Source organism: Thermobia domestica, chromosome 3 (assembly GCF_964235325.1).
Source record: "Thermobia domestica chromosome 3, izTheDome1.hap1.1, whole genome shotgun sequence".
NCBI lineage: Eukaryota > Metazoa > Arthropoda > Insecta > Zygentoma > Lepismatidae > Thermobia > Thermobia domestica.
This window is the reverse complement of record NC_137456.1, coordinates 226,610,115-226,631,437: the sequence shown is the minus strand read 5'-3', so window position 1 is coordinate 226,631,437 and position 21,323 is coordinate 226,610,115.

Genomic DNA, 21,323 nt, shown 5'->3' with positions numbered 1-21,323 from the left:
TTCTTTATATTATTTTATTTTTATTTACTCGTCTTTCTATTTTCCTCTCTCTTTTAGTTTTATTTTATTTTTATTTTTGCTCTTATTATTGTACATGTATATAAGTATTTGAATATAATTTAATTCTTGTAAGCCTATTGTAATTGGGACAGCAGTCCTGTTATAGGTGACAAATAAATAAATAAATATGAAAAAGGAGTGGCCTAAACGCAATTTGACAGTTGGTGAAAAGAATGTGCAACGGGACAGTTTTGTAGATCCTAGAAATGTATTGTTCCACCCCTACATATAAAACTTGGACTTATTAAACAGCTTGCGAAGGCAATGGATCCCAATGGGCCAGGTTTTGCATATCTTGCTAACAAATTTCCTCGACTGTCAGCTGCCAAAATAAGAGAAGGGGTGTTTGCAGGTCCGCAGATACGAGAACTGCAGAAAGATAGAGGTTTTAGAGGCATGTCTCACAGAGAAAGAAAAGCGCGCATGGATGAGATTTACGAAAGTAACCCAAAACCTCCTTGGGAAAAGACGGGACCCTAAATACAAGGAGATAGTGGATGAAATGCTTGCAGCTTATCAGGAGTTAAGGTGCAAATGTCCTTGAATGTGCATATCATGGACTCACATCTGGATTACTTCCCCAGTAATTGCTGCGACATTTCCGATGAACACGGAGAAAGATTTCATAAAGATATATCCACCAATGAAAAACGCTATGAAGGGAAGTGGATGCCCAGCATGCTGGCAGACTATTGCTGGTGTATCATTAGAGACAAGGGGGACACTCAGTACAAAAGAAAAAAAGTAAACTATTATGTACGGTCGACAGCTGTTTCGCATACCTACAATTCTATGTAATATATAGTGTCAACAATATACAGTAATGCTTTACAAACACAAACATTACGTGCTGATTACTCCAAAACTATCCCTGATGTAGAGAAAACTAAAATCAAATATGCATTCAGGAGTGAAAATCGTTTCAGAATCACTACTTTGTTACCAAGAAATAAAACGTTTGTATTTTTTTTTTTTTTTTTGTAGAACAGTGTAATTCGTAAATATTTATGAGACTATTCTTTTAGTAGAACTGCCTTTCCCGTAAAAATATTTCATAGAAATAAATAATTAAAGTCGTTGAATCTCTTCCTTGTAGACATACTTGTACAAGAGTAACAATAAAATAATTAATACTGGGGTGTGTTAGCGCCCCACTTGTTAAAAAGAAGGTTACACTTCCATTGGAAGCAACTTGATATGATTGTATACATTTTCTTGTACAAAGTGCAGTAAAAACAATAAACTTACATGCTTAGAAAAGGGTAGATCTACAAATGCACTGTAGGCATATGACCTCAATGTAAAATAGAAGTAATTTTATCCCCTTGTTGTGCGAATTTAAGTGTGCTGGGGAAAATTTATGATTTCTTCTGTGTTGAATATTATGACCGAGAAACTAACTATATTTTTATGTATGTTGTTTAGCATAATGCTATCTTATTTTGCATTCCGTTTCTAGCAAGCTATTCATTCAAATTAATCGTTATCTCATATTATACCTCAAGTCTTAGTTTGACCACATACGGTGTTATTTTCTCTGCCATGGTAAATTTTGTTTACTGACTAATACAGCAGAATTTACTTTCAAAAATTGATAGCTTACATTTTTAAAATTATAATTTTGTTTTTCTAGAAGTTACTTTCTTTTATGTAATAATAATTGATCTAGAACAAGTTTGGTCTGCTCTTCATACTAGTCTTTGCATCTTCTCTAGAATTGCGTCAATCGTTTTTAGTTAGCTAACATTTTTGAGCGTCAGCAAGTATCTTATTAGTATAGATAAGCCATTGCCAAGGTTGATATCTACAAGGGATGAACGGTTTGGAATTCCGGTTTGTCAGCACGTTTATCTACATTTAATTTCAGTATCAATCCACATTCAGTGTGATAAGCAAGATCACCTCCTGAGTAGAAGCTAAGACATCAAGAATGACTAGCAATCAGAATACATCCATGAATACTGTACAAAACGCTCTAAATAATAGATATTCGTCTTAAGCTGGATACATATTTCGTGCATAATAATCTTCACAGCAAAACAATGCTTTCGTGGTACTCAGATTTACCAACGGTCTTCGATTATTAGAACTGATAGTTATAAGTTCCTTTGCTTATGCTCGTGTGCTTTTGACAGCAAGAAGTGCGCTGAATGCTATGTAATAAAGTGATAGTTCTCAACGGAGAGCAGATTGAACTCACAGCTGTACATGGCATTTAAGTTATCGATACTACTAATAATGTTATACCTTTATAATTTTCAATTCAACTTACTATGTGTGTTATTGCATTATAACATTCGGAGTGCCACGCATTATAATATTATCATACTAATTTGATATATATTGAATAAACCGAAGTAATTTGTCAGTATATACCCAAGCCAAAGAAGTATTACTTGAAGGTAATACGTTTATTGACTTTTAAAATGAAGTGAAAAATCTCATATAAGGTGAAGTTATTTAGTATCCATAATTAAAAGAAAAAAATCAATTAGTATTTTACTTGTGTGTAAGTATTGCAAGCTACATATTGTTAATATATTAAAGATTTACTTAACTGAAAATATAATTACAAACTTCGCTTTGAAAGTCCATAGTTAAGTAGAAAGTCAAAATAATGTTTGGATAATGCACGACTAAGAAGAAAGTTGAATCCGTCTTTTCCATGATAGTAGTAGTGGTACAAATTTTGGAAATCACAAAGCCTATTGGCATGATAAATTCACCTAAGAAACTACCTATAAAATGTTTGTTAACATCAACGGAGTTGCTTGATATCACAAGTGAAGTATAAAAATGATAAGGATAATATCGTGATCAAATGAATGCTAGCAAGAAACAAACACAAGATGAGCAATTAATTCTATATATATTTGTTTGCATTTGATGGAAATGTGACGTAAATTATTCAGTATACAATTACAATTAAATTTGTTTAGCATGAATGTTGTAGTGAATATTCTAGTAGTGACCTTTAGGATTGAAATTCTCCTTTGGATCGTTCTTCTTTCTGATAGGATTCTTTTTGAAAATAAATAAATTACAACTTAAATAGGTGATGGTTTACTGTGCCAATTATTAAAATATTATTCAGTTTAATAAATATGAAGATGTGAACCACTGTAATATTTTTGATGGTAACAGTATTGCTAAAGTTACATATTCTAGTAACGTTTGTTTAAATGCACGTTATAAGATTGTGTTCAAGAGTTACAAGAATAGTTTCAAATGTTATATTCAACAAGATGTAGCACGTACAGTTCGTGGCCCCAATGGATAATTTTTAAACAATTTCAGTCCGTATATGCAGTATTTTGGGTTTCTTGGAAACTGAATGAAATTTCTTCCTACTTCCATGTATCGAATATAAGGGGTGGTAGTGGGATAGTACTTCGATTGAAATGGAGAAGCTTGAGTTAACTTTGTAATGTATGTCTTAGTTAATTTTGTGAAATATTCCCTAAATTTAACAGAAACAAAGAAAGAAAAAAAAGATAGAGACTGGATAAAGATATAAAGAGTAGCATTAAAATTATTATGTATTGAGAAATAACTTGAGTATTAATGGAATTGTAAAAAGGAATGGTTTTTATTATGTCAACTACGAATTTGCTATGTGCTACATCTTGCAGCTGCCGTGAAAGATTATCACGTCACTTGCAAGCAAGCTCTTTATTGGGAAGGTACTGAAACATATATGGACAAAGAGCAAAGGAACCGCTTATAGATGTGGTTATAATTTATTTTTGCATTAGAGTGTTGTAAAATACACAACTTGTTACACATTGTAAGGAAAAATGTAAGGGAGGGGAATGATATATTGCTTTCAATTACAAACTTTGCACAAACTTTGGAAAATTATTTGCTTATTCCATTATAATGTTCTACCGGCAAGTAATCAATTGAGACGTCCTAGATTTTGAACTACTTTGAATTGAAAACTCTGGTATATTAATATTAAATATTACGGTTTCTACCTGCAAATAATTCTGGAATATTATTATTATTATTATTATTATTATTATTATTATTATTATTATTATTATTATTATTAATAATAATAATAATAATAATAAGTATTGGCAAATCAAGAGGTGGCTACTGAATCTTTTCCAGATATTTGTAAATCAATATAAAGAACTACAGCACGGATACTTTACATCTCCATGTGGAATTTTTGAACAAAATATAGTGCCAACGTTCCATTAGAAAACGTATCCAAAATATTTTATAGGACTAAAACAATATAATATGTGGTTATAACTTAATGACCATTTTATTTTCTTACATAATGAAATACTGAACAACTATTGGAAATATTGAATAAATATTTTCTTCACTTAACATATTTCCATATTGCTTTCTATTTGAGTACATATATTACAAATAAAAACATAAAAAAGAAAGTGAAAGATAAAATGATATAACATAGAAAGAATTTATTTCAGTTTACGTCTCAGGAACATGTCGCTAAGTCTAGAGTATGCAAATGGTTAATCCAAGTTGACGAATAGGGAAATTATTTTCAATTTTCTTAACGAGAATCGAACCTGGAACCACTCGCACATTAGAATCAAGACGAGACGGATGTGTAATTTGGTTTAATGTACAGGTTTGTTTTCGTATGTTACGTAGCTGCGATGTAATTATAATTTTCTTGCATCGACATATGATTCATGCACCATGAATGACTGTTGCAATAAAATGCAGATTCTTCACTTTAAAAAATAAATTCTAACTAACATAATTCCTGCATAATCAAGCAATTGTAAAAATTTTCTATGTATTAGACACCACTCTACAAAGTAAAACGTTCCAAGTGTTCCGTGTACGTATGTCCAGCCTTTTTAGTGATAATGTTTCTTAAACTCTTGAATCATCCCTTATCACCAAGTATGCTAGGTCTTTAATTGTATCTATCTATCTATCTATCTATCTATCTATCTATATATATATATATATATATATATATATATATATATATATATATATATATATATATTTAATTTCATAATGTTATTGTATTCTATATGTGAATTATATATTTACTTGGTGGTAACCTCAAGATGGTCTATACCTTTTGTAGCACTTGGCAGTTATTTTCTGTCAGAATGGAGGGAAAATACATTTCTTTATAAGAACAAATCCAAGGGACGTACTGATCTTGTTCAATTTCATGGCTTTAGTCTCACATAGTAAGACTAGGAACTTGTGATTAGATGTGTATAATTTAAAGTATGTATTGACTTAGTAACAAATACCCCTCAAATATCTCTACCTTCTATCCTTGCACTGCAATTCTTTTTCGAGTTTCTAGATAATAAAACATATAATTCTTATTAACAACAAAATCAATTGCATTTGTGTTTTCAAATTATTTGCAACAAGAACTATTATTTAAGTGCAACTAATTATAATTGCACTTGTCTCTGTACTAACCATGTGAAGATACGATATTCTATTAGATCTTTTAATATAATGTTAGGGAAGAATTATATTTATATTTATTAATATTTGCAATAACTTATAATTTTCATTATATTATTCTGTTTAAATGCATATTTAAGATATTCAATTGTTAACTATTTAACGTTTTATAATTAAAGCAATAGTGTTTTGCAGAAAGTGACCCTACCATCAAGTTCAAGAGTTTCATTTGGTCTACATGTTTCGGAAAAGAAGAAAATAGTGACTCATGTTATTTCAAAAATCGTAACTTTATCTTTGTTAAGATTTTTTAGCAAATTTAAACATATGTAATAAATAGAGAAACATATTGCATTCTTGGACATTACCGAAGTTAGAGAAGAAAAATATATAGAGGCCTTGAATATGTGGTAATTGAGAAAGAAGGAGAAGTTAACTTCCAAAAACTAAGCTATAACAGTAACATCCGTCTGAGAGACGGACACACACAATTGAGATGCTTGAAGCCAAAGTGGAGAAAGTCAGTTTTCAATAAGTTCTAGTTACACCCAGAGAATTGATTCTAAGTAACAAAATGAATAAACTGAATATGGAACACGTCGTAATTCATTTATGGATGTACCCATGAGTTTATTACAACATGCTTCACCGCTGAGAATCAATTTCTAACCATGTACCTTATAGAGTTTTATCAACACATATATGCATCCCAATGGAATATGCCGTCTGACAATTAGAAATGAACTTATTGAAAGCATTAGAGACTGCTACTGAAAGATTCTTTCATTTCCTCCGTTCAATAGTAGATTAATCATCAAACATAAGGGCCGCCAGCAAACGTTCACACCTTTTGAGAGAAAAGGTTCCATGAAAAGCATGAAGTCTTGTGCAGTCAGTTAATAAAAGTGATACCAAGCTCTCACGCCCCGACTTGAAAATGGAGCACAAAGTCATAAAAACAATAAGCGCTAAAATTTTAGTCTTGTCAGTATTCTTATAACTTGAGGAGGAGTTACGTAACTTCCATTTTAACCCCTTCCATTTTACACTAATGGTGCCTACAGTTCTATAAAAATAAATGGCAGATCTTCTCTAGATTTGGAAAATTCCGTAACTGATTCGGGGGTCCTAACCATGATGACAATTTAATTTTATCACGTTTTCCTTCGGTGTTTTATTACTCAAATTTGGCTTGTTGTAACCCCATTCGATACAACTATTTTTTGCAATAAACACTATCTGTTTCTTTTGTTCTTATCATTGCTGTATTCTTAATCAGCTATGTTATTGGCATCATTAAACTCTATATCTGGATTGCTGTCATTACCTGTTTTGGATAAATGATCTTGCTCAGGAGCATTCGAATCATCGGACTCGTAAGAGTAATCAGTTTCTGATTGATATCCATATCTAAGTGTTATATATTCATTCGTAGTATAGCCCTACTCCTTTGTGGTATATATTTTCTACTTGACATCTTAAGATATTTAGATTTTTCGAAACGAAAGAGAAACCGAAATATTAATAGTTGTCAGTATAAAGTAATATCCGTCCCTTAGACGGACAAAATATATTTCTTTTAGAGTAATATCCGCTTGCGAGACGGGATGGAATAACTTTATAAACACCGAAGTTTGCAACAATGAGCTAGACACGCGACCACCTGACAAAACAGTACAGTCAAACCTCAACTGAAGCATAGGTGAAATATCAGATGGGCATAACCGGGTATATGGTTAACAACTCTGAAGAAAAGAATATCGTACATCCGCCTGGGAGACGGATATTACCGACTAAGGGTAAAAATGGGCAGAAAGAGTAAGAAACGAATATGTTTTAAAACGGATAGGAAACAAGAAGAAGCTTCTAGCCACCGTCCTTCGTAGAAAGGCTAGTTGAATTAGATACAACTTCCAAAGAAATTGTCTTCTTCATACCATCATAGAAGGAAACATGGAAGAAAAGCGAGGAATAGGAAGAAGAAGAACGCAAATGATCGATGGTTTCAAAAATATAAGAAAATATTGGGAGTTAAAGCAGGAAACTTAAAATCGAAAAATATGAAAAAAAAAAACCTTTCCAGGCCCAAACTGAAAATTAGGAAAAATAAAAGAAGAAAGTAACCCTTATTAGTCCCAGGACCTGCCAAATAACAGAATACTTAATCATAATAATTATTTCAATTAAATTATAATCCTGCATTTAGTAAATACTAACGAAAAACTTCACATAATTCGTTGAGGTTAAGAAAACGTACACCAACAGATAAAGTATAAGCTGCCAGGTATGTTTAATGAAAGATCCAACTTTTCCATTCGTATTTGATGATCATGCATGTAATCTTGATTAGGTAAAGAATTCTAATAATTAATATCATTGCATACTTTATATATTTCTAATTTGTTTATGGGCTTTGCTATCCCCTATGCATTCGTTAGTAATATTATTTTTTTCTTAGAAAATAATAAATTTGCACGTTTTGACTTCACGTATTTCATAAACAGCATTGGAAACGTTGGTTTTATTTTTATGACAACAATTTTACTCGTCAAATCAAGAGGTATCTCAATATCTCTCTTAGACGGACATAATAATCTATCTTAGATCAATGTGATGATCATTGTTGTATTGCGTAAGACAGATAATGAATGTTTAACGGCTAATATTACGCAATGCATTTTTCTTGTAAGGTATTTGCGGATTGCAACTTTGATAGTTTTTGCTACGCTTGCTGCTTTGGTGTCTCAGTATCTATGGACTCTATACTTCTACAATGCAAGAAGTTACACTCTGGAGGATATAAGCCAGGAGGTGAATCTAAGTTTACCGGTCGCTATGGGAGTTTGTTTCTTATCGATGGATATCACAAACACGTAATATTTTATTATAGTATTAATACAATAATATTAGAGGTACTAATAATAATAACATATAATACGTATTATGTTTAACAAAGTTGATATTACGGATAATGATTAGGTTTTTACTGGCAAGTATAAAATAATCTTTGATTTTAATACAATTAAAATATTTTAAACTTATTAAAGTTAATAAAATATATTTTATATACTATAGCATTCAATTATCTGAACAATATTGTTGATAATATAAATTGCTAGAACATATCGAAATGAGAAAAATGATTATGAAACCTGAAAAAGCATATGCACGAGAGAAACTCAATTACTACAGAAAGAAGTAGAATGATCTGACGTAGACAAACTAAGGGAAGTCGCGAGATGTTACTCTGACTTCATGACGATACTATGCTCAATCGACTCTTTCTTTTTTATATATACATACGAAACAATTACGCAAACGGGGAAATTCTCGATCACAAGCGTGTTTGAATTAAGAGCGTTAAAAGTTCAAATTTGAAAAGATTTTGTATTAAGTGTGAAGAAACTCTATTGTTAGATGCATGCATCAATTTTGGTATCGGTGTGATTTATTGTTTGCTCAGTACAGTTGTGAGGTCAAAACTTATGCGTGTTGCAAGATAAGGCTACTTGTTTGGGAGGAGATGAAGAATAATATATTCTTGCACTGCCGGATCTGTTTTATGAACAAATTCAGCGCGATTGACCACAAATAACAGCCGTGCTGTAAACTGATACTCGTATTCACTGTCAGTGTCGGTCTGTAATATATAATTTATATTGTTTATCTTCGTTTTAACTATAAACTAATTTTGGTTTTACACTAGGGTTGCCATATTTCAAAAATGAAAATTCGGGACATTACTAAATTAAGAGAATCTATGAAATGCTGAAACTGAAAAGAAGTGCTATATAGTAATGTACTTTGTTCGGTTAGATAGTGTTGATAAACTATTACGTAATCATATTTATAGTCATTTTAGTGGGATTTCTTCTCCTTACTTAAACAAACCTACGAAGATGATTTACCCGGTCACCCTTGGTAAGAACCTTTTTGATTTCTCAGGATTTCTCACAGTCTCTTTTCATTCAAGGTATGATGTTTCTTTTCACACCTTTTGTATCCTTGTGTTGTATCTAATTTTCCTTTTTAGAACGGTTAATTCATTGGGAATACGTTCTGGCTGCGTTTATTTTCCAAAAAAATCTTTCGTTGAAATTTTACTTTATTTACGTTATTTTTAACAAAGTAACAAAATAATTTGTATGTATGCATACGTCAGAATTATTCCTCACTGTCAACAAAAATAAGAAACACTTAATTCCAATTCCCTTTTAGGCTGTTTACGTAACAACTGAAGAGCCCTTGAGTTTATTATACATATAATAACATAAAACTTTAAAATAAATCAAAATATGGTACTTATTGTATACTGTTTTATGTAATGTACATTACTCTATTATTATAAATAAAAAACTCATTTCCTGATTCGTTCCTCATTTCTGTTCCTGAAAGTAGTTCTGACTATCTTCCTGATAGTAGTTCACTTACTTTCTTCTTTGCTGAAACACGCAAAATTTAAGCATTCCGAGAAGTATTGTTGGGACGCCACGACGCAGAGTTCGATTCCATTACGGTCCCGTGTTTTTGGGACGAATGGCAACCCGATTTCACACATATGATACTATGTTGTGCACAAAGTGCAAAATGCTTCTTTTACAGCTTTTCCGGGCAAAACAAGACCTTGGTTAGAGATGCTTTTGAGAAAGTGTTGATCTCACTCCTATCTACAGAAAACAAGAACATCAATAATAGATTATCCCAATATTAATTACGAATTACCGACGTTCTTCATTGAATTTCTCACGCCTGGCAAACCTTTCGCGGACAAATGTCAATATTCAATTTAAAGTTGGACACACAGGAAAATTATATTTGAATGACCATACAATCGAATAGTGGTAGCAAATATACAGAGTGTCCATAAATTTTCTGGACAATTTTAATCGTTCACAACTGTAATGAATAAAGATTTTATAGTCTGCCCTTGTCAGTGAATAGTGCAACTCAAAAAGTTTATGTACAAAGTTCATTAGTACACCTCAATATGTGCACCGTCCGCAGCAATAAGCAAAATCAGTCTGTACTCAATTTCCTGCCAGGTACACTATAACATTTAGTGTATGACACTGTTAAGAGCAGTCGTAATGTCAGTTTTTTCTCAGCTATGTCACTAAACGGCTTAAGGTAAACACTATCCTTTACAAAATCCTACAAAAAAAGTAGAGGAATGCAGTATCTGGCGACATCGGGGGCCATGGAATGGGGCCATCTCGTTCAATCAATCGGTTGGGAAAGGTATCACGGACTGCTGCGAACCAGTGTGGTGTAGCACTAACATGTTGGAACAGAATATTGGGATGCAAATTCTCCAACTACGCATTTGCGAAGACTTGAAGAGAGTCGGGATAAATGACAGCAGTAATTGTTGGCTCGGCGATGAAAAAGGTCCGATGATTCAATTGCATCGTGGCGAACACTTGTCTTTGACCAGATAATGGCGACTGCTTTGAAACAAATGCAGAGCATGAGAAGAAACAAGCTTCTAAACCAAAGGATTAAGAACAACTCAATTTATTGATTTAACTTTCCCGAAGATTATTCACTTATGTCATCATAAAAGAAATACGAAAGACGTTTTGAATCGAAGAAATATAACATACAACTTTGCAAGCGCAGGCAAAGAAACTTAACGTAACCAGACTGAAGAAGAATCGTTTACTGCGCAGTGATCGCGGATCAGTGGGTAAGGTGCTTGAGCAGTGATCTGGAGCTTCTTGGTTACAATCTACGTCTTGGATTTTTTCTTACTCTAGGACTTTTATGGTGATTGACTGGCGATGACATACGTTTTATTATATTCAGATATTCAATGCTCGGATGTTTCAATACTTGAACTATCAAATTTTCAGGAATAATAATAAACTAATACTAATTATTATTTTTTCGTAGAAGTTTAAAAGCTAGGAGCTAATTATCGCTCAGGTCATACCATTACAAGCAGAAACGTGACATTTGGCAAGAGTATTTTGGTTTTATTTAATGTTGCCCATGAGAAGAGGAATTTCTCATCTCCTTAAATCAATTTATCGTCTGGCTTTGGAGATTAGATTCGAGACGGAACGAAAAGTATCGTAAACATTTCTCGTCTTGTTTCGATTCCATTCGTTAAGTTTCAATTGCTCTGTAGACTGAATTTTATAGGGTATAGGCTATTTAGTTACTTTGTATTTCAGAACTCATTGAGTTATGGTCTGTGTAGTTACATGTGTAGGAAACATTTTATAATTACCTCTGCATATCCTAAAAATTAGTTTATTCTATGCCTTACTGTTGTGCGATATTAAGTTCTTTTTACTACAGTTATTCTCCTTAAAACATACAGTAGAATACCTTCTACATTATTATTACTGAGTATTTGAGACCTGAATTTTACGTCCAATTAAAATGCAAATAAGTATACTGAAGTTAAGAAAAATGAAAAGAAAATTTTTGGACCTTCTGTAAGCATGAATTGCCTTATAAGAAATACTTTGAAAGGAAAAGAAGGGAAAAAGTTTTCAGCTCCTTGACAATATGAAAATTGAACCTTCGGATGGCCTTAACAGAAACTAACTAGAATTTGTCTTCATCACGATACATAGTAACGCCGTTTCTTTGGGTAAAAAACTTTGGATTATGTATGCGTTATATTGGTATTTTTAACATAATATAAAAAGGAATGACTCCTATTTACAAATTTTGGTTTAACAGATATATCTAACGTATTGGAAATGGCGAACGAAATTATTAGAATTATTTCTAGTAAGAGTGGAAAAACTGGGAAAAAATTCCACAATGAATCAATAATGTTTCAGACACATTTGTGACACATACCTTATGTATTCATGAAGTGTTTGCTAAACACGAGAGTACGAGTTTTCAGAGAGTACGAATCGAGATTGTAGGCTGTGACATCATGTTGTCAGTATTTCCCCTGTGAAGGAAGTCAATTCAACTCTAACTTGTAAGAACGAGAGAAATTGAGTATTTTTCAGTTATTGTACGCCAGAAATACTGACAACCTTGTGCGTTATAAATTATCTTTTCTTCATCGGCGGGAATCGAACAGCGGACCATAAAATTACGAAACGAATGCTCAAGCCACTACTCTAAGACTGCTCGTACATGCAAGAATTAATAAACACTCATGTATGTAGGGAATTGAAGACGTTTACGACTCCAATATTTTATTAACGATGAAACATTCATTTGTCATGATAAAATACTATAGTCCAGAGAATTCAAATTTAAATAAAAAAGACTTACAAACAAGCAAGAACACAAAGGAATAAATGGTCTTAAGACTAATTCTAATCATTAAATGGAACATGGTGCCTCAGACCACTCTTTTTTCTGATTCACCGAAAGTATCTCGGTAACGTATCTGTATTATATTCGGTTATTCTCGTTTTACAGTTATTTCTAGTAACCTTGAACGACAGGGACACGAACATAGATACATCAAGGACATTTAATATTACAAAGCCTCTCCCTCCGGAAATCGAAACTGAGACCCCGCCTACTAAACTATCTGATGGGTGGGGTACCTGGTTCGTTATCAAGGCAAATAAGCCTGAGACGGACAACATCGTGTTTGTGGGTTTTCTCGGACGCTCCCACTTTCTCATTCCACCAATTCGTCCATCATAATTAACTTCGTTTAATCATTGTCTTCCTCAACCTAACAGGCATAATCCTAGAACAGTGAACCTAAAGATTACATTTCGAGGTGTTAACACAAACGAATCTGAACATAAAAACAGTTCTATTTTCTATTGCTCGTTAACATCTTTCCTCAAAAAATATATAAGGAAAAAAACATGGGGAATCGTAATTTCGTTCAAAAGTGAAACAGCAGATTTGTAATACCTTAACCTAAAACGAAACCATTACATATCGTTTGGAACTTTTCCAAAATATATATTGATATTCTGAAAAATGGCAATATAGTGAGTGATTGATATTCTGAAAAGTGGTTGTGAAATTCTAACTAATCAGAGTTTGAATTTCTACGGTCAATCGCTCAAGCACCGCTCTGTTACAATAACGAAGGATCTGATCTTTACGATATAAAATGGTGTAGTGTTTGTGATGGATAAAATTACTATGAATTTCATTTAAATTATATTGGTCTAATTATTTAATGGTGCAATTATAAATACTATTCAGTGGGAAAAAGGATGAAATTTTGAAAGTCTCAAATCAAGGTAAGTAAGTTAGTTCCCAAGACAAGTAAGCTCGAAATGGACAAAATCGTGCTCGTGGGATTTTTCGGGACACCCCTGTAAATGTGTCTGAAACGTGCCCCACACTTTTGGAGCTATAGGCCTTTAAATGTTCATTTCGGGTGCCTATAACTCCGGAAGTTAGCATTTGTGCACCCAAGTTGGTCTATACATTTTATGATGTATTGGTGTCAGGAATCAATCGCCAAATGTTCTCTTTGTTGTTTTGGAACACCCTATATAGTCCTCTCTTTCCACCCAAATATACATATCTATATCTAATATATCTATCTATCTATCCTTCTATCTATCTATCTATCTATCTATCTATCTATCTATCTATATATATATATATATATATATATATATATATAGATAGATAGATAGATAGATAGATGGATAGATATATCTATCTATCTATCTATATATATATATATATATATATATATATATATATATATATATATATATATATATATATATATATATGGGCGGAAAGAGCGGACTATAATGTTTTTTTTCTACAAATATGAACTACATAATGGTAGTTGATTTCATGAGACAGTACCTAGGTAGTAACATCAAATACAATCTAGGTAGTATTCGTGTTCCACCAGAGTTAGAGTTTGTCAGTGGGTCGGTGGGTCAAGTGGGTCAAGCTTACTGAGTGGGTCAATGGGTTGTGGGTCAACAGCATGTGACCCACTGCAACCGACCAAACACTATGACCTACTGCAACCCACCACGAACCACTCTGACTCACCGACCCAATCTGCTCACAGCATTGTAGACAGCATCTTCTGAACAACACATTTTTTCACCCCCGACGCTAGCCATAGAAAATAAAACACTTTTCTGATTGGTTGCAGTTTGTGATTGTCCAAACTTTATGGTGTATGTATTGTGTATTATGGTACTAATAAAAGAAAATTGTGAACTTGTTGGAATTGAAGAAGAAAAGCATTGAAGAAGCAGTTGAGGTTAAATTTATATCATAGCGGCCTAGATGGAACAAGTCGAGCCCTGGGAGGCTTCTAACCCATTTTTATTACTACTACTTATACAGTGGAATCGTATAGCAAAACTGCACACGTAACGTAAGGAAATCACTTTTTTGAGTATTATTTTTTTTAAAATGTAAATTAACTTTCCTTGGTCCGGTTTGAACCAAAATCTAAAGCAATTACAATTTCTAGCGCATTGCGCTAGTACGCTCGTCCACGAAGACCGCTGGAAACATAAATTTGATTTCCCCTATATTTGTGCTACATGGCGAGAAACTGATCCACGTATTTTGATCCTATGAGACGGTCGACTGTGATTTAAAAATAAGCTTCCGAACTCTGGTGAATTTGTCTACAGATTACTTTCAAGGCCACTATTTCAATTTTTCTTTTGTTTCTGTTTACTTACCTGAGATGAATATCTCTAAGTCAAAAAAGAACTTGATGCATTTTTGGATATTGATATTTGTAATTGTAATAATAGTAATAGGACTTATACTACTATTTGGCTTTCGAGACAGCCTGTGAGTTTTTAGAGGAGCTAACTACTGGAAAAAATACATTTTTGATTCACTGTAATATATAAATTATTATATAAAATAATTGAATGTAACTACGAGTGCCTAATCATCACTGCCAAATGGCAGTCAAATGTAATGAATTTTAGTGTGAAGTTAAGCTTTAATCCAAACTTGGATGTTATCATATTGCTTTCATTATAATAATATCATAAGGGATAGTGAGATCCGAATTTTTGGAAAAAATGAGCTGGTTCTCACAAGCAGTTCTACTTACGGAGCTGAAATTTAGTATACTAGCTCTTTATTAAAAATGAACAAAACGCCTCCTAGCGTATTTTAAACTTATCCTTTGTGGGGAGGGGCGACACTTTCTATATATGGTAAATTGAGAGTGGGTTAGTGGGATAGTGGGTTAGAAACAAACAATACACTGCTTCGCATCATACATCCATATATGCTTACCATCAGGGGCAAATCCAGGACATACTTCTGGGGGGGCGGTAAGTAATGCTGCTACTTAGAACGACTTTTAAGAGCTCCAAACTCTGGGATGTGTTTTATTTATATATAAAATGAGAGAATTTCTTCTTCTAGAGGGGACGATCGCCCTGATCACTCTTCCCCCTTAAGCAGCCCCTGCTTACTATATGCTTCCTACTATATCAATTGCTGAAGCTTGCTTATAATATGGAGCGCTTAGAGCACATGGAAATCAACCCATTAAGTTGTGAGAAAAATAGACATAAAATGTGTAACCTATGTTGGTCTTCTGTACGTTGGTCTACTTACATGGATGTGGGACTTTAATAATTTCATCCCTTTTTCCACTGAAAAGTATTATAATTGTACAAAGAAAAACCTATTTAATTAGACCATGATAATTTAATTGAAATTCATCGTAATTTTACCCATGAAAAACACTTTACCATTTTATATCGTGAAACTTAGATTCTTTGTTTCTGTAACAGAGATGTGCTTGAGCGATTGACCATAGAAATTCAAACTTCGATTACTTAGAACAACAAAACCTGCTTTTATTACAAGTGTAAACTCCTTAGTCGGTACAGAGAAGGTCGTGGATCATCTGTCAGACTTGATGATTATGTGTGTTTGTGGGTCAGTGGTTCATGGTGGGTGGTAGGTCAGAGTGGGTCACGGTGGTTAGGAGATCAGTCGGTCGTAGGGCAAGTTTCCATTAACCCAAGACTCGCTTAACTGGTTTGGGTTCGGTTTAAGCTTGAAACAGAATGTGTCCGTTTATTTCAGAAAACGAACCGTAATTTTTTTCAGGTTTGTTTGAAAACACTATATTGCTACTCAGAATATTTTGGAAAAGTTACAAAATGACGTAACGGTTTCGTTTTAGGCTGAGGTATTATCAGTCTGCTGTTTCACTTTTGAACGGAATTACAATTCCCCATGGTTTTTGTTTCTCTATATATCTTTTGAGGAAAGACTTTAGTGAGCAATAGAAAATACAACTGTTTTTACGTTCGGATTGGTTTGGGTTAACACCTCGAAATGATATATTTACGTTTACTGTTCTAGGTTTATGCCTATTAGGTTGAGGAAGACAATGATTAAACGAAGTTAATTATGATGGATGAGTTGGCGGAATGAGAAAGTGGGAGTGTCCGAGAAAACGCACGGGGCTGACAGCTTTTTCGCCTTCCTTTGCTTGCAAAGTATCTCTTATAAGGTAATTCATGTTTAAAGAGGGTACAAAGAATTTCTTTTCATTTTTCTCAACTTCAGTATGCTTTTTTCCATTTTAATAGAACATAATACTGAGGTCTCAAATATTCAGTAATATAAATAATAATAATAATAATAATAATAATAATAATAATAATAATAATAATAATAATAATAGTAATAATAATAATAATAATATAGAAGACAAATTCCGTATGAGGACAGATTGTATTAAAATCTTTAAAATTGCCCCTGGGATTGGAGAGAAGTATCAGGCCCATCAGGCCGTACCCTCTGCATACCAACCTACAGCTATTAAATTTTAAACGGAATGTTTTCGGGCAAATTTCATGTAGAAAGTAGGGCTACCGAACTCACAAGAGCCATAAGAAAATTCGTTTTTAATTAATGGTTATGCCGGCTAAGCTACAGAAGATATCGATGATGAGAATGTAAGAAATGTTGGAACAAAGAATATGGGAGGAAGCGGAACCAGGAGAAAACCTACACACGGACGTTTGTCCAGCAAAATATCCACTAAGCAAGAGCTGGGTTGAACAGGGTGTTCCATTAAATTCACAACACTTCAGTAATAATAATAATAATAATAATAATAATAATAATAATAATAATAATAATAATAATAATAATAATAATAATAATAATAGTGGTATTAAAAGTTTGAAAGTTGTCCTAAAATTTGGCAAAATTTTATTCTAAGTAGGATTTACGGGAAAGGGGTTCCGTACCTTCAGACACACCTCTGCAACTACCCAAATATTAAACGAAAGCATTCCACTCAAGTTTTAGGTCGAAGGTATTATACTGTATGTTTTAAGGAAAATAACTGTAGTAAAAATAACTGAATATCACTCAACAGTAAAGCATAGAACAAACTCATTTTTCGGATATGCAGAGGTAATTATAAAATGTTTGCTACAAAAATACCTACACAGACCATAATTCAATGAGCTCTGAAATACGAAATAACAAAATTGGCTATAGCCTATAAGATTGAGACTACAGACTAATTGTAACTTAAAGAATGGACATACCATAATTTGAGAATCAATATAAGACGAGAAATGTTTACGGTACTTTTCGTCTCGTCTCGATTTTCATTATTAAAGTGAGAATATAATTTGAGTTATCCTTGTCTCGTCTCGAATGTAAAATGTTAATTCTGATGTTATTTTGTTTCTTTTAGAAACGAGATGAGAAATTCCTCTTCTCGTGCGCAACATTAAACAAAACTGAAATATTCTTCCCAAATTTCACGTTTTGCCTGCAATGGTATGACCTGAGCGATAATTACCTCCTACCTTTTAGTCTTTTACGAGATAATAATAATTATTATTAGCTTAAGATTATTCCCATTATTATTCCTGAAGATTTGAAATTTCAAGTATTGAAACATCCTAGTATTAAATATCTGAAGGTAATAAAACGTATGTCATCGCCACCAAAAATTCTAAAGTAAGAATGAAAGGAAGTAAGAATAAAAGAAATAAGAATTTATAGTTAGAAAAAATACCTCCCCCAAGATTCGACCCAAGAACTCCAGATTACTGGTCGAGCCCCTTGACCTCTTAAGCACGATCACTAGGCGGTAAATAATTCGTCTTTAGTATGTTTACGTTAGGTTTCTTCACTTCTGCTTTAAAAGTTTTATGTTACTTTTTGTTAGAGGATAAGAAGGATCTAGGTACAAAGTGTTCATGTATGTGACACTAGCTGTTGGTAAGGTGAAATGGGCACGAGTATGTGCAAATAAAAATAATCAAGAAATAGATTAATGAGATTGAGAATATAGATGTTGAGGATTTAAAAGATTACGAGAAAGATTATAAATATATGAAGAAAGATGATTTAAGAGGATTTACGATAATAATAATGTAAGTTATGTAAAGATATGAAAATAGAGTGGCTCAGATTAAGAATAAATATATAAGAGAAGATATCAGAATTAGTTGTTGGTGTAGTTAATGTAGTAGCAAGTAGAATCAACGAATTGACATTTAGATTTATAAAAGATCATTTTTAAGATTTTAACAATTGGCACAGTCATATTATACAAGATAATCTACGTTCCACAATGACGACTATTAATAATTTTCCACCGTTCAATATAGAATCAGATCGGCTGCAATCGTATTTAGGAAGGTTCGAACATTTATGCATTGCATCGCAAATTCCAGAAGAAAGAAATGTTTCCGCGTTGTTTATAGTTATTGGGGCAGAGGCTTATGAACAATTATGTAATATTTGTTGCCCAGTATCTCCATCAGACAAGTCATTTGCAGAAATTAAAGAAGAAATGAAAATTTATTATGCTGCGAAAGTGAATATCATTTCAGAAAGATATCAATTCCATACGTTGAAACAAAAAACGATCAATCTATCACTAATTTTGTCCTGGAGCTAAAAGAACAACCGTCTTTCTGTGAATACAAGTGTTGTTTAGATGAACAATTTGGAGAGCAGTTTGTATTTTGAGTTGCAGACGAATCCATTCGGCGAAAATTGTTAAACACCAAGTAGTTAACTTTTCTTAAAGCTACGGAGATCGCATTGAACATGGAAAGTACCGAAGAGCAGTAAAGGCGGTTTAAACCTAACCCTAAACAAGAGATCAATACGGCTCATCGGTCAGCCCTGAGGTCACGGAAATCTTCAGCACATTTTTCATTTATTTCTGGTGCCTCATCTTCGTCCTCAACTCAGTCTGTGATTAGCTGTAAATTTTGTAAGCTTAAGCATAAAAGGAAAGCTTGTCTTGCATGAGGTAAAGTCTGTTTACGTTGTGGGAGAATGAATCATTTCGCGTTGGCTTGTCAGTTTGATTCCTTTAACAGTAAAGTTACTGATTTTGTTTCATCAAAGCAAAATATTATGGATACAGAAGATAAAGAATTACCTTCACAGCAAGAAGAAATGATGAAGTTAGCTACTCTAATGAGGCTGAATTTTATCACAGGTGTTACTAGTGAGGAAGAAGAAGCGGTATCAAGTATGGACAAACCTGGCATATCTAACTTTTTATTTTATGATCAAGATTGTTCCCCAGATGTAGTTTCAGAAGAGCAAATGGCCTTTAATTCAACATATATGATGGCTGAGAGGCAAAATTGTGATGGAGAAGCGAAGAGTTGGAGTGATGAAAGTTTTCATGATAATTTGTTCATACATAAAGCTAATTTGCTTTGCACAGGTACAGGTCAAGATTTCGCCCCAAGAAAAAGAGGAACTCTTCACGAAAATGGTGGTGGTCTAAGCTTCGGGGTAAATATGCGGAGAATATGAAGGAAGTGGAAACTAAATTACAGGAGAGACATGATTCGGTGCAGATACAGCAAAATGTAGCAAATTTACCGCAGAATATAGAGGTAGTCCTTCTTCAGGTATTGGAGCAACAAAAGAAGATGCAAGAGCAAATTAATTACTTGTGGGAAAGATGGGACAGAAAAAAGAAAAAGAAGAAATGTGAATTGTGGAAGAGTGATTAGGAATTACTGTTTTATGGTTAGGTTATGTTGCAAGTTGTAGGTTATGTTAAAAGAGGTTAGGTTATCTTACTGGATGTAGGTTTGGTATAAGTTCTTCTAATTTGTAAAGGAGGGAGAATGTTAGAGGATAAGAAGGACCTAGGTACAAAGTGTTCAAGTATGTGACACTAGCTGTTTGTAAGGTAAAATGGGCACGAGTATGTGCAAATAAAAATAATCAAGATATAGATTAATGAGATTGAGAATATAGATGTTGAGGATTTAAAAGATTACGAGAAAGATTATAAATATATGAAGAAAGATGATTTAAGAGGATTTACGATAATAGTAATGTAATTTATGTAAAGATATGAAAATAGAGTGGCTCAGATTAAGAATCAATATATAAGAGAAGATATCAGAATTAGTTTTTGGTGTATTTAATGTAGTAGCAAGTAGAGTCAACGTATTGATATTTAGATTTATAAAAGATCATTTCTAAGATTTTAACACTTTTCTTCATTTCAAAACGTCTTTCGTATTTATTTTATCACATATAAAAGTAAATAATCTTCGGCATAGTTTACATTAATAACTTAAGTTGTTCTTAAACCTTTGGTTTAGAAGTTTGTTTCTTCTCCACACGAAACTCCAGATATGATAGATTTAATTCCTATACTCTGCATTTGCTTCAAAGCAGTCGCCATTACCTGGTCAAAGACATGTCCAAAACGATACCTAGTTACATTAAACCATACGATACACTAATCTTTCGACTGTCTCATGTTCCCGTGTTTCGTGTGGGTTTCCTGAACCCCAAATTCTTGTTATGACTTTTTATCTTACCCGTCACATGAAATGTTCCCTCATCACTAAAACACATCCGTTTCCAAAACCCTGCATCTTCATCGCAAGGTTGTAACA